At 58.0% G+C, this 13,983-nt stretch overlaps 1 pseudogene; it reads right to left on the minus strand.

Moving 5' to 3' along the window:
• Positions 1-7,168: 7,168 nt before the first annotated feature.
• LOC149279339 (18S ribosomal RNA) lies at positions 7,169-7,781 on the minus strand (annotated as a pseudogene; the record flags this gene model as incomplete).
• Between the last annotated feature and the right edge of the window lie 6,202 nt (positions 7,782-13,983).

Consider the following 13,983-nt stretch of genomic DNA (forward strand, 5'->3'; position numbering starts at 1 on the left):
CGTGCCACGTGAAATATCTAATAACTGCGCTAACTAGAAAAACAGTGCTCAAATTAAACCTCTGCCCCCTGCTGTTGGTCGTCCCGTAGACCCACTCCGCGTATGACATGCGAGAGAGGAATGGGATACCTAAGGCGACTGACACCCCCCGGTAAACATCCACATTAAAGGGGCACTCAAGCAGAAAGTGGTCCATGGACTCAACTTTCCCGAAACATTCCACCCGGGGACAACCGCGATCCGCTATGTTCCGGTACTTAAGATTCCCTCTTACATATAGTCTACCGTGAAAACTGAGAAACGCCACGTCCTGATATTTCTCGGGCAGTCGTTCGGAATTTAGATTTTGTAATCCCGAAGCGAGAGTCCGTGGCGCGCAGTCTTTCAAGGCCAGCGAAACGCTAAAGTGAGTGGCCAGCACCCTAGAGTCAAGGACTCGCTTGGGTGTATCCCTGACCTCCTCAACCGTCACATTCCACCGGCGTAACAACCTCACTCCCTGGGCTACCGAAGTCGGGAGATAGGAGCCGTGCCGAACACGCATGCTTTTCACTCTCCCGCCCATAAACCAGTCCTGTAAAAAGGGGTCTCCCCATTTCCTGAAACTGTGCACCCAGCCCGGTGTCTGGGGGTCATCTCTTCCGAGAGGCCCGAAGTTCCTTTTCAGAAAGTTAGTAGTCAGGACAACAACTGGGTTAACCATGGCCAACCCACCGTGTCGCCGGGCTAGGTACGTCACTTCCCGCTTAATGAGGTTGAGCCTGTTCCCCCACAACATGCGAAAGAACAAACCGAACACCCGCGAGTGAAGGCTACATGGCAAAAGACAGGTGTGACTGACGTACGTAAACAGGGGCAATACGTAGGTTTTAATCAGGTGAACCCTTTCTCTGTAGGTCAGTTTCCACCGGCAACACTCGTCTACCTTGCTGCAGGCCACAGCTAAACGTTCGGTCCAGTTGACCAACGAGTAATCTCCCGGTCCGAACTTAACCCCCAAGATTTGAATTTGGTCACGGGCCACTGGGAAACCGTCGGGGAGAGGGAAATGCTTCCCCTCCTTCCCGCACCAGAAAACTACGCTCTTGTCCCGGTTAATCCGGGAGGAAGTGGCAGCAGAATAGCTCTTCATCATTTCATCCACTGTGACTGCCTCCTGTGTGTCGGACACAATCACAGAGATGTCGTCAGCGTAAGCCAGTATCCGTAAGGGCCTTCCTGGGGTTCGGGCCACTCCTCTTAAACGACTTGCATCAACCCTTCGGATGAAGGGATCTATAGCAAAGACGTACAAGAGGGGGCTGAGGGGACAGCCCTGCCTCACCCCAGATCGGATTTTAAACGGTTTGCCTCTCCATCCATTAACAAGAGTGAAGCTTTCGGCCCCTCTATATAAAGAAATCAGCCAATTGATAAGTTTTCCCGGCAAGCCATACCTGCGCAAGACTGCCCACAGATAGTAATGATCCACCCGATCAAACGCCTTCGACTGATCAAGTGCCAAGAGATACTTATCCCCATCCTCTACCCTACACCGCTCGATGGCTTCCCTGACCTCGCAGACGGCGTCAAAGACAGTTCTGCCCTTCACGGTGCAGTATTGAGAATCAGACAAGACCTCACTTGCGACCCCCTGCAAACGTTTAAAAATGATCTTCGCCAAAACCTTCCTGTCGACATTCAAGAGTGATATGGGTCGCCAGTTCCCCACATCAGCCGTGTCGACAACTCTGGGCTTAGTTAGCATAATCACTGCCGAGGATCTCATCGAAGGAGGGAGTATCCCCCTCTCCAGGCTTTCATTAAAAACTTCGGTAAGACTAGGGGCCAGGAGACCGCAGAAGGCATGATAGAATTCGGCCGTAAGACCGTCAGGGCCCGGAGATTTTTTCCTCGTCTGCTCTAATATTGTCTCCGTGACCTCCTTGACAGTGATTGGGCTAACCAACTCATCCAGCTTTCCATGATCAATCTCAGGAAGGGAAAGACCCATCAAAAAGTCGTCCGCCTGATGTCGGCAGGGTCTCCTCTGTCCGAGGAGCTCCACATAGTAATCGCGGACAACCCTCTGTATCCCCCAAGGAGTTTCCTCCAGGACACCGAGGGTGTTCCGCAGACAGGTAATGATCTTAGCAGACTCCTTCCTTTTGCAACTAAGAAAAGGATCGGGTGAGTGGTAAGCCCCATGATCCCTTTCCTTGAGCAAGGAGGCATACCTGTCATACTGGAACGTCCTCATCATGGATTTGACCCTAGAGATGTCCCCGGGATCACCTCGTTGCGACACCAGACAGTCTAACTTGCACAGGAGCCCGAGATAAGTCCTGTACTTTGAGGACTGGATGTTCTGAGAAAGAGAGCGAAATAAGGCACGGGTTCTTACCTTCACCATCTCCCACCACTCAGACTTCGTCGTGCAGAATTCCGCAACGGTGACCTGGTCATGAAAGAAGTTCTCGAAAGCCTGCTGAACCCAGCCTTCTGTCAAGATGTCAGAATTAAGTCGCCAAATCCCTTTACCTCTTAGCGGAGCCTGCGAGACATTTAACAGACAGGTAAGAATAAGGTGATCGGAGAACTCCACCGGTTTAAGCACAAGTGCCGTCACCGGAAGAGACTCCTTAACATAAATCCTATCTATCCTACTCTGGCAGTTACCTCGCTGATATGTGTAACCTGTGAGGTCTGGGTTGTGCTTAATATGCACATCTACCAAGCCTGCCTGCCTGACTATTCTAGTAAGGGCCAAAGCGTCGTATCCCGGTTTATCTTTGCCACCTTTCCTGTCTTTGGTCCTAGTAACGGTATTAAAATCACCAGCAAAGACAATATGCCGGGACGTGTAGAGGAAAGGCTCTATCTCGTTAAACAGACGCTTCCTCTCCCACTTGGTCTGGGGGGCATAGATATTAATCAGACGGAGAGGCTGCCTGCCTACCGACACATCAAGAACTACGCACCTACCCTTCGTTATCTCAATCACCCTATTGAACGTTATGTCCACACCCTGGAACAGGATGGCAACTCCCCCGTAGCCCTCCGTGGCTAGTGAAAAAAAGGAGTGCCCCCATCTCCAGTCGCGTTTAGCTGCATGCAGGGCCCCCAGGGAGTCCAGGCGGGTTTCCTGGACAAAGATTATATGGTAGTTCTCCCTGTGCCAGTTATCATAGGCTATAAATCGGGCCCTGCACGTCTTAATACTAGCCACGTTATGAGTGGCTAAGGATAGTATGGGGAGAGTCGCCATCAAGGGTGATGAGAATGAGGAGACTTTCCCTTTTTCCGTACGTTCTCACCGTCCGAGTCTGAGGGGTACCTTTTCGCGGAGAGCCCCGCGGGCAAGGCGTCCTCCTCCGGAATCGGCACCTCTACCAACTCGCTATCCTCCACCTCTGCCAGGTGTCCTCGAGCTTCCGCGGCCCTTCCACCCTCCCCCGCCACTGTCGCCACTACCGCCGTCGCCTCTGCCGCCTCCTCGACCTCCATGCGGGTACCCCAGTCCATCAGGGCACTAAACCTGTTCTGGACTGGTATGTCCCCGCACGTCTTGCCGATAGCGGTTTCAGCGACGGCCGCCGCCGCTGATGATTTTGCGGCAGCGACAACGATGGATTTGGGTTTCGGGGCCCCGGAGCTCCCCCGTCCCGAAGGGACTTTCTCCCCCTCTAGTGTGGAGGGTGGATCCCCCCGGGAAGGGGTCTTAGCAGAGGCGGAGGATCTTACCGGACCTCTCCGAGCTGCCTCCTGAGTTGGGGTCTCCTTCCTCGGACCGACAGTCGTCCACCCCGACTCATCCCGCGTGGTTGCGGCTCGGGGTCCTGACGCCGATCGTGTGGTGATGCCTGTGGAAGGAGTACAGACAGAAATGGGGTGAGACATTCGTTGTTTTGGACGGACAGGCAACGGGTCAATGATGTTACTTACGGGGTCGGTGCCGGAGGAGGTACCTGGGGCGTCAGGTAGAGCCTTGTCCCGAGCGCCCCCCACAACTGGCCGCGGGTCTTCCTCTGCGAATTCGCCCTCTCCTTCCCAGATACTGTCCAAGTTGTGCTGGGCTTCAGGACACGCTCTGTAGGAATGACCCAACACCCCGCACAGGTTGCAACGGATGGTAGTGCACTCCTGCTTGGAGTGTCCTACAACACCGCATAGGGTGCACTTGGTGACATCACACCCTATGCTGAAATGCCGGGGCGAGCCACACTTGTGGCACACCCGGGGCTGACCGGGATAGAAGCACGATACCCGGTCAGTCCCGATGAAGAAGGAGTTGGGCATGTGCTGTAGGAGACCCCGTACCTCCTTCAGACGGATGTTGACCGTCCAGCCGCCGTTCCAGATCCCGTCCTCACAGAGAGTCTTGACCGGGGTGGTCAAGACCTCCCCGTATCTGCGGGCCCACACCAGTATGTCCGCGACGGGTATGGACTCATTCCGCACCAGGAAGTTCACCTTGCGGACCTCCTGGCGCGATATGGCCTGGACATTGAACCGGGCCCATAGGCTGTCGCCGGACTTTGGCACCCCCTCCCAAAGGGTCCAGAACCTCTCCAGACCCCTCGGGGACATGAAACTGATGTCATACTCAGGGGTGCCGCTAACGTGGATGATGGCGAAAAAGTCCGCGACCGCAAAGCCCAGGTCCTTCAGGGCCCCTACCACCCGCTTCCTATCGGGCACGGATCCCTCCGCTACGTGCAGCAGGCGGACCACGTTCCTTCTCCGCATGGGTTGCCCCGCTGGGAGTCCCGTAGCCCGCCTGCCTGGTGGTGGCACCTGAACCTTCGGGGGACCCGCCGCCCAGGCGTTAGCGGTTGCGGGTGTCGCACCTGGGGCCACCGTTGGAGTGGGCACTATGGGCAGTGTGGACCCCCCCGTGGCCCCGCCACCGTGTCCGCCCGTGGACCCACCGGCGGGCACCGCGGCCACCGCAGCGACCCCCTGTGTCACGGCGGGGGAAGGCGTCACCCCGGTGGGAGTCCCCCCCCCGGCCGGAGCAGGAGCCCTGACCGCAGCGGCCGCCACCCCCACCTCTTTCGAAGCAGGGGCGACCACCCCCGCAGCCCGGGCCACCGCCGACCTCCCGGGGTTCTGCCCCCCAGGGTCCTTCCCCACCCTGACCGTAGGGGCCATCGCGGGTGGTCCCGCGGTCCCCTGGCATACAGTGTGTGTGTTGTGCACCGTGACTTTAAAATTACCGGGGGGCGTGGCCTGTGCCGCGGCGGGGGCGGAGCCAGCAACCGGCATCACGGCTGCGGGAGCCCCGGGGGTCACCGGCACCGCTGCCGGAGTGACCCCGGCGGGGACCGCAGCCGCACCCGGCACTGCCTCCATCACAAACGCCGCGGTTTCGGCCGCGGCGCCCGGCAAAACTCCGGACAGATTATCATCTGTCCGGGGTAGTAAATACAGGGAGCGGGCCACCCGGGTAGCGGCGGCCCCGCTCACAACAGCAGCTTCGTCCAGCTGCACTCCGGGCGATTTCTCCGCCCGGAGTAGTCCGGACAGGGGGAGGGCAGCCCGGTTAGCGGCGGCCCCGTACACGGAGGACGGCACCTCCGGGGACACCGAAGCCGCAGGAGCAGCCGGGACAACTAGGTCCACCACCACAGGGTGGATGGGACCAACTACAACGGGGGGAGCGGCCACAGAACCGCCGATCCCTCTGGAGGGACAAGGAGGCGGGTACGCCGCCGGGAGCGCCGGCACGGATCCCGCGGCAGCAGCAGCCGCCCCGGCGGCCGCCGAAGCGGTCGCCGGTGCCGCAGCCGGCCGCGGGGGTGACAAAACCCGCGCCCCGACGGGGGCCACGGGAGACGGACTGACACAGACAGGGGAACGTGAACGTACAACGGAGGGAAAACACACTGGGGGTGGGGGAACAACAGGGGACATCACAACAACAGGGGACATACCGACAGGTACATCGGGGAAGGTACTCACACAAGGTCCCCGGGGCTCACCGGCCAAACGCAGACCGGCGGGGATAGTGTCCCTGGCCCTCCGACGGGAAGGGCCCGCTCTCGGATCCTCGGCAGCAGCGTCGGGGACCCGGGCCGGGAGGGATGGGAACTCCTCCTCGGACATGATGGGGGGGGTATCCCCGACGCTCTCCTCCCCGGACGATTGGATAGCGGGCCTGCTCCTGGTGGTCTTCTTTTTCCGCCTCCGTGGCGCAGCTTGGATCTTAATGTCCTCCTCCTCGTCCAATTCCTCCATTGAAAAAATCAGCGGCCTTCGTATAGCGGACTTCTCCTGGGTCCCGTCGTACTGTGGTGGTGGCGGTGGCGGTGGTGATGTAGGCGCCACCGGTTCCGGGTCCTCCGGGGTCGGTGGTACCCCCGACTCCTCCACCTCCTGCTCCCGCAGCTTCTCCTGCAGGAACCGCACACGGTCACGGTTCTGGGCTGTGCGTCTCGCCAACTCCGCTTCTTTCTCCTTCAGGGAGACGATCCGCTCCCGTATGGGGCCGCGATGACGACTCCCCACCCTGTTGCTCTGCTGCCGGAGCTCTTTCAGCTGTCCGGCAACCTCCTCCTTCTCCTCCCCCAGGGAACGCAACTCTTGTTGAAGGTTAGCCAAGGCCTGCCTGAGGGGTTCCCCGTCTGACTCCGCAGGTACTGGGAGCCCCACCTTAGCCTTTTGGGCATAGGAAGGGGCCCTGTTCCACCGCCTCCTCATCTTCAGGGTTCGTATTCACACTCGCCTCGGCGGTCTCCAAGGCCCTGGCCCCGGCGTCCCTGAGGGCGAGGGCCCGTAGATGGAGGGCCCCCAGCAACAGGAGGGAAGTCTGGTCGACCCTCAGATGGTGGGGCAGACCGACTCCCTTCTTGAGCATGGCTATTTTGGCGCTCAAGGCCGTGGTGTATGCCTCGAGCGCCTCCATGTTCCGACGCACAGCCCTGCATACGGTTCCTGCAGTCTCCCGGGATGGGAGTAGGATGCCGTCCTCCGTGTAGACCAGTTTCTCCGTGATTATGGAAATGCGGCCCCTCCACTCCTCAATGAGGGTGGAGGCCATGATGGGACCCCGGGGAGGCAGTTACCTTCCCCGGGGTAGCAAACGTCCAGCACCGAAAGTAACAAAAAGAAACCAAGTTCCACCAGCAACACAAAACCACCTCCTCTCCTCTCGCCTCCCAACTCCACACTGTTGCAGCCGACGCCCAGCCCTGATTGGAGCTGGAATTACCGCGGCTGCTGGCACCAGACTTGCCCTCCAATAGATCCTCGTTAAAGGATTTAAAGTGTACTCATTCCAATTACAGGGCCTCGAAAGAGTCCTGTATTGTTATTTTTCGTCACTACCTCCCCGAGTCGGGAGTGGGTAATTTGCGCGCCTGCTGCCTTCCTTGGATGTGGTAGCCGTTTCTCAGGCTCCCTCTCCGGAATCGAACCCTGATTCCCCGTTACCCGTGGTCACCATGGTAGGCACAGAAAGTACCATCGAAAGTTGATAGGGCAGACATCCGAATGTATCGTCGCCGTCACGGGGACGTGCGATCGGCCCGAGGTTATCTAGAGTCACCAAAGCGGCCGGCGGGGGCGAGCCCGCCGGATTGGTTTTGGTCTGATAAATGCACGCATCCCTGGGGGTCAGCGCTCGTCGGCATGTATTAGCTCTAGAATTACCACAGTTATCCAAGTAACAGATGGAGCGATCAAAGGAACCATAACTGATTTAATGAGCCATTCGCAGTTTCACTGTACCGGCCGTGTGTACTTACACGTGCATGGCTTAATCTTTGAGACAAGCATATGCTACTGGCAGGATCAACCAGGTAGCTCCCGTCGTCACGCGGGGGCCGGGGCGGGAGGCGGCGGGAGGCGGCGGGCGCCGGGGGCGCAGCCCTCGGATCGGGTCTGCGTAAGGGGGGACGCGGCGAGGGGGCCGCGGGGACGGAAGGAGAGCGCGCGCTCCCCCTCCCTTCGTTCGGGGCCGGGAGAAAGGAAGGTGCGTGCTCCGCGGCGGGGGGAACCCGGGGTGGGACGTGGAGCGCCCGCGGGTAGCCCCAACCGGCCGCGGCTTCGGGCCGCTGGGAGTCCGGGGCCGAGCAAACTCAGTCGCCTGCGAGGGGGGTCCGGCGCCCGGGGCGGCTCTCCCCCGGCCCGGGGGAGAGACCTCGGGGCCGCGGGCCGGGCCGCGGTGGGCCCGGGGGTCCGCGCCGGGAGGTGCGCGGGGAGGCGGGCCGCTCGCCTGCACCAGGGGGCCCGCCGGGGACCGCCTGAGCGAGGGTTGCCTTCCCCGGCCCGGCGCGGGGCACCAGATCGGTCGTTGTCCTGGTCGTGGCGGTCGACGCCGACCGCTCACCTATATATCCGGCGGAGGGTGCCTGAGGACCCTGGCGAACCGGGAAGGAGTTCCGCGACACCACCGGGAAAACCCGGCCAGGCAGGCCGACTTCGATGGAGCGAGGGTCAGATGCGGCCGGCAAATCCGTTCTCATAGACTTCCAGGGCTTTTCAAGCAACTTGGCCTGCCAGAAATGGGGACTTAGAGCGAAAACGCCGGCCGGCCGCGAGCAACTTGGGCGGCCGGGAACGGGTAGGACCGACAGTGCGGCACACGGGCTGGGCGCCCCGAGGTCCGGGGAGCCCCTGGCGGGACCCTCGGGGGTCTGCCCCAAGGTGGGCTTCACGGGACCCGGCCCGGGACTTGGGCGGGTAGGACCGCCTGTGCGGCACCCGGGCTGTGCCTCCCGAGGTCCGTGGAGCCCCTGGCGGGACCCTCGGAGGTCTGCCCCAAGGTGGGCTTCCCGGGACCCGGCCCGGGACTTGGGCGGGTAGGACCGCCGGTGCGGCACCCGGGCTGGGCCTCCCGAGGTCCGGGGAGCCCCTGGCGGGACCCTCGGAGGTCTGCCCCAAGGTGGGCTTCCCGGGACCCGGCCCGGGACTTGGGCGGGTAGGACCGCCGGTGCGGCACCCGGGCTGGGCACCCCGAGGTCCGGGGAGCCCCTGTCGGGACCTTCGGGGGTCTGCCCCAAGGTGGGCTTCACGGGACCCGGCCCGGGACTTGGCCGGGTTGGACCGCCGGTGCGGCACCCGGGCCGGGCGTCCCGAGGTCCGTGGAGCCCCGGGCGGGACCCTCGGAGGTCTACCGGACGGTGGGGTTCCCGGGGCCGGGGCCGGGACCTGGCCGGCACCCGGGCTGGGCTTCCCGAGGTCGTTGGGAGCCGGCTCTCTGGAACTCGCAGCAGCTTCCCTATATATCCGGCGGAGGGTGCCTGACGTCCCTGGCGAACCGGGACGGGGTTCCACGTCACTACCGGGAAAACCCGGCAAAGGCATGCCGACTTCGATGGAGCGAGGGTCGGATGCGGCAGGCAAATCCGACCTCATAGACTTCCAGGGCTTTTCAAGCAACTCGGCCTGCCAGAATGGGGGACTTAGAGCGAAAACGCCGGCCGGCCGCGAGCAACTACCGGGGCGGGTTGGACCGCCGGTGCTTCACCCGGGCTGGGCACCCCGAGGTCCGGGGAGCCCCTGGCGGGACCCTCGGGGGTCTGCCCCATGGTGGTCTTCCCGGGACCCGGCCCGGGACTTGGGCGGGTTGGACCGCCGGTGCGGCACCCGGGCTGGTCCTCCCGAGGTCCGGGGAGCACCTGGCGGGACCCTCGGGGGTCTGCCCCAAGGTGGTGTTCCCGGGAGACGGCCCGGGACTTGGGCGGGTTGGACCGCCGGTGCGGCACCCGGGCCGGGCGTCCCGAGTTCCGTGGAGCCCCGGGCGGGACCTTCCGAGGTCTACTGGCCGGGGCCGGGACCTGGCCGGCACCCGGGCTGGGCCTCGCGAGGTCGTTGGGAGCCGGCTCTCTGGAACAAGCAGCAGCTTCCCTATATATCCGGCGGAGGGTGCCTGACGTCCCTGGCGAACCGGGACGGGGTTCCACGTCACCACCGGGAAAATCCGGCAAGGCATGCCGACTTCGATGGAGCGAGGGTCGGATGCGGCCGGCAAATCCGACCTCATAGACTTCCAGGGTTTTCCAAGCAACTTGGCCTGCCGCAAACAGGGACTTAGAGCGACGGCGCGAGCCGGCCGCGAGTAGCTTTCGCGGCCGGGAACCGGGACTTTGGGCACAAAACAGCGGGGGTACATAGGCAGTGGACCCCCCAGCATACAATATATACACATCTAGCTATATCTCGACATCTACAGCTATATAGATATAGATATAGATATAGATATATATACATATACATATATATACATATATATATGCTTATATATACACATATATGTATATATATATATCTATGTATATATATATATATATATATATATATATACATAGATATACATATATATACATATATATATATATATACATATATACATATATATATATACATACATATATATATATATATACATATATATATATATATATATATATATATATATATATATATACATATAGAGATATCTATCTATATCTATCTATATCTATCCATCTATATCTGTCTATCTATCTATCTATCTATCTTTCCGTATCTATATAGCTACATCTATATACACGTCTATATCTATACATCTACATCGCTACATCTACGGCTCCATGCCCACAGCTCTATAGACATATCTATACATCCACCCCATCGACTTCCAGGGTTTTCCAAGCAACTTGGCCTTCCGGAAACGGGGACTTAGAGCGAAAACGCCGGCCGGCCGCGAGCAACTACCGGGGCGGGTAGGACCGCCGGTGCGGCACCCGGGCTGGGCCTCCCGAGGTCCGGGGAGCCCCTGGCGGGACCCTCGGAGGTCTGCCCCATGGTGGTCTTCCCGGGACCCGGCCCGGGACTTGGGCGGGTTGGACCGCCGGTGCGGCACCCGGGCTGGTCCTCCCGAGGTCCGGGGAGCCCCTGGCGGGACCCTCGGGGGTCTGCCCCATGGTGGTCTTCCCGGGACCCGGCCCGGGACTTGGGCGGGTTGGACCGCCGGTGCGGCACCCGGGCTGGTCCTCCCGAGGTCCGGGGAGCCCCTGGCGGGACCCTCGGGGGTCTGCCCCATGGTGGTGTTCCCGGGACCCGGCCCGGGACTTGGGCGGGTTGGACCGCCAGTGCGGCACCCGGGCTGGGCACCCCGAGGTCCGGGGAGCCCCTGGCAGGACCCTCGGGGGTCTGCCCCATGGTGGTGTTCCCGGGACCCGGCCCAGGACTTGGGCAGGTTGGAACGCCGGTGCGGCACCCGGGCTGGGCACCCCGAGGTCCGGGGAGCCCCTGGCGGGACCCTCGGGGGTCTGCCCCAAGGTGGTGTTCCCGGGACCCGGCCCGGGACTTGGGCGGGTTGGACCGCCGGTGCGGCACCCGGGCTGGGCACCCCGAGGTCCGGGGAGCCCCTGGCGGGACCCTCGGGGGTCTGCCCCATGGTGGTGTTCCCGGGACCCGGCCCGGGACTTGGGCGGGTTGGAACGCCGGTGCGGCACCCGGGCTGGGCACCCCGAGGTCCGGGGAGCCCCTGGCGGGACCCTCGGGGGTCTGCCCCAAGGTGGTGTTCCCGGGAGACGGCCCGGGACTTGGGCGGGTTGGACCGCCGGTGCGGCACCCGGGCCGGGCGTCCCGAGTTCCGTGGAGCCCCGGGCGGGACCTTCGGAGGTCTACCGGCCGGGGACGGGACCTGGCCGGCACCCGGGCTGGGCTTCGCAAGGTCGTTGGGAGCCGGCTCTCTGGAACAAGCAGCAGCTTCCCTATATATCCGGCGGAGGGTGCCTGACGTCCCTGGCGAACCGGGACGGAGTTCCACGTCACCACCGGGAAAATCCGGCAAGGCATGCCGACTTCGATGGAGCGAGGGTCGGATGCGGCCGGCAAATCCGACCTCATTGACTTCCAGGGTTTCTCAAGCAACTTGACCTGCCATAAACGGGGACTTAGAGCAAAACTGCCGGCCGGCCGCGATCAACTTATGCGGCCGGGAACGGGCACTTTGGGCACATCGACATCTACAGGACACCTAAATGGATAAATCTGGATGGAATTTTCTGTCTTTTTACCTAATTTTGTGAGGATTCAGAGGGAAAATGAAAAAAACACAGATTGTTTTTTCTAATTCTTGCTACTTTTTACTAAATTTCTAATTCTAAATTTTCAGCTAATCATCCAACTATGGTATCAAAAGAAAGCTCTATCTCTCCTTGAAAAAACAATATATAGTTTATATGGGTACACTATTCACAGTAAAAGAGAATCATCGCTGAACCGACATAGCGCAAAAATGGCAAAATTTCTCCGGGATTGAAGGGGTTAATAGGAGTAAATCCAATATACTGGGATTTGGGTTTGCATTGTTTGTGTCTAACATATGTGCTGAAACTCACAAAGGAAAGTGGCAAAAGTATTTACAACAGTAACAGCTAACAGAATAAATAGATATGAAACAGGGCTAAGGATGAGGCAATAATGTCAGACATGCCAAGAAAACCGAAACCGAGTATATACCATTATTCCTAATTTAAGCAATCATGCAATATGCCTGCTTTGACCTACAGGGGTTTGTTTGTATTGTAAGTCTCTCTAGAAACTCCCCCAAATTGTCAAGTGAAGAACATTTTTTTATGCAATGTCCTCCCCCATCCTATCCATCTTTCCCCCTGCCTTTGGTCCTTCAAAAAGTGTGCTTATCATCTATGTCTGGCTAACTGTATATTGATGAGGGCCATGCTAAAACACCTGCACACAGTGGCGGCTGGTGGGTAATTCCAATGGGGGTTTACAATATATAACCCTAAAGACCCCATCAAGCAAAACTGCCCCTAAATTAACCCTAAACACCCCATCAACCATAACTGCCCCTAAATTAACCCTAAAGACCCAATCAACCATAACTGCCCCTAAATTAACCCTAAAGACCCCATTAACCATAACTGCCCCTAAATTAACCATAACTGCTCCTAAATTAACCCCGACCTCCCCTAACTTTCAGCAGCCCAATAGTATAGCGTGAAAACAAAGTTCTTTAAAACGCATAAAGCAGAAAAAAACAAACATGTAACTGTCCTAAAGTGTGTAAGCTGCACGTATGATCAGAGAGAGTGTGTTTGTATCTATGTGTAAGTGTATGGTGTTAGAGTGTACGTGTGTATGTACACAAATACAGTTATTACTGTTCCAAATTGCTGATTTGGTTGCTGATAAAGGGCCGCTGTACACCTATTGTGGAAGTTGAAGAATTTTGCTGATTCTGGATGTCAGCACAATGATCTTTACCTCATTGCTTATTCTGCTGATAGCAGATAAGATAACACTACAATCACCTGTCTACCTCATTTCTTAGTTTACTTATGTCTTGTTTGTGTCTCGGAAGAATGTGTACATATGGTATGTTTTCGTATGTTTTCTTTGCTCTAAGTGCCTTGTTGCGAAAGAATCAGAGTCCGCCACGACAAAGGACAAGTTGTCCCTTTCTTGACCTTCTGTAAGTAAAGATTGCACATGTCTGGGGGGGGGCTATTTTTTCTTCACCTCTTTAAACCGTGTGTGTCAGCAAATCAAAGTAAATATACCAACAGATGGCTAGACAATATGCTAATAAACTGTTTGCGCTTCTTTGCCTATATATTGTTAGAAAATTAAGGAGGGGGAGAGAAGTCTGCGAACTGGACTCTCCCCTGTGCGCACTTGAATAAAGAAGCTCTTGCTTACTCAACTCATTGAACTGGTGTCGTCAGATTTCTTGCCGACATTCACACTATGAAGCTATTCCATTAAAATCAGCCCTTTCAAGCTGCAATAGTAATTTACAACATTATACCATATTTCTGATCCATTTGATGTTATGTTAATGGACAAAATTTGCATTTCTTTCAAAACTAGGACAATTTTAAGTTACCCAAAACTTTTGAACAGTAGTGTATGTGTAAGTGTATATTGTTAGAGTTGCTGCCTTTTACATATTTAGGCACACTCTTATGCATACATGCTCATGCTCCACACTAGGGCTGCAACTAACGATTATTTTAATAATCGATTAGTTGGCCGATTATTTTT

This window comes from Sceloporus occidentalis, unplaced genomic scaffold (assembly GCF_023333645.1).
Source record: "Sceloporus occidentalis isolate IW3139 unplaced genomic scaffold, rSceOcc1.0.p SCAF_170, whole genome shotgun sequence".
Classification (NCBI taxonomy): Eukaryota; Metazoa; Chordata; class Lepidosauria; order Squamata; family Phrynosomatidae; genus Sceloporus; species Sceloporus occidentalis.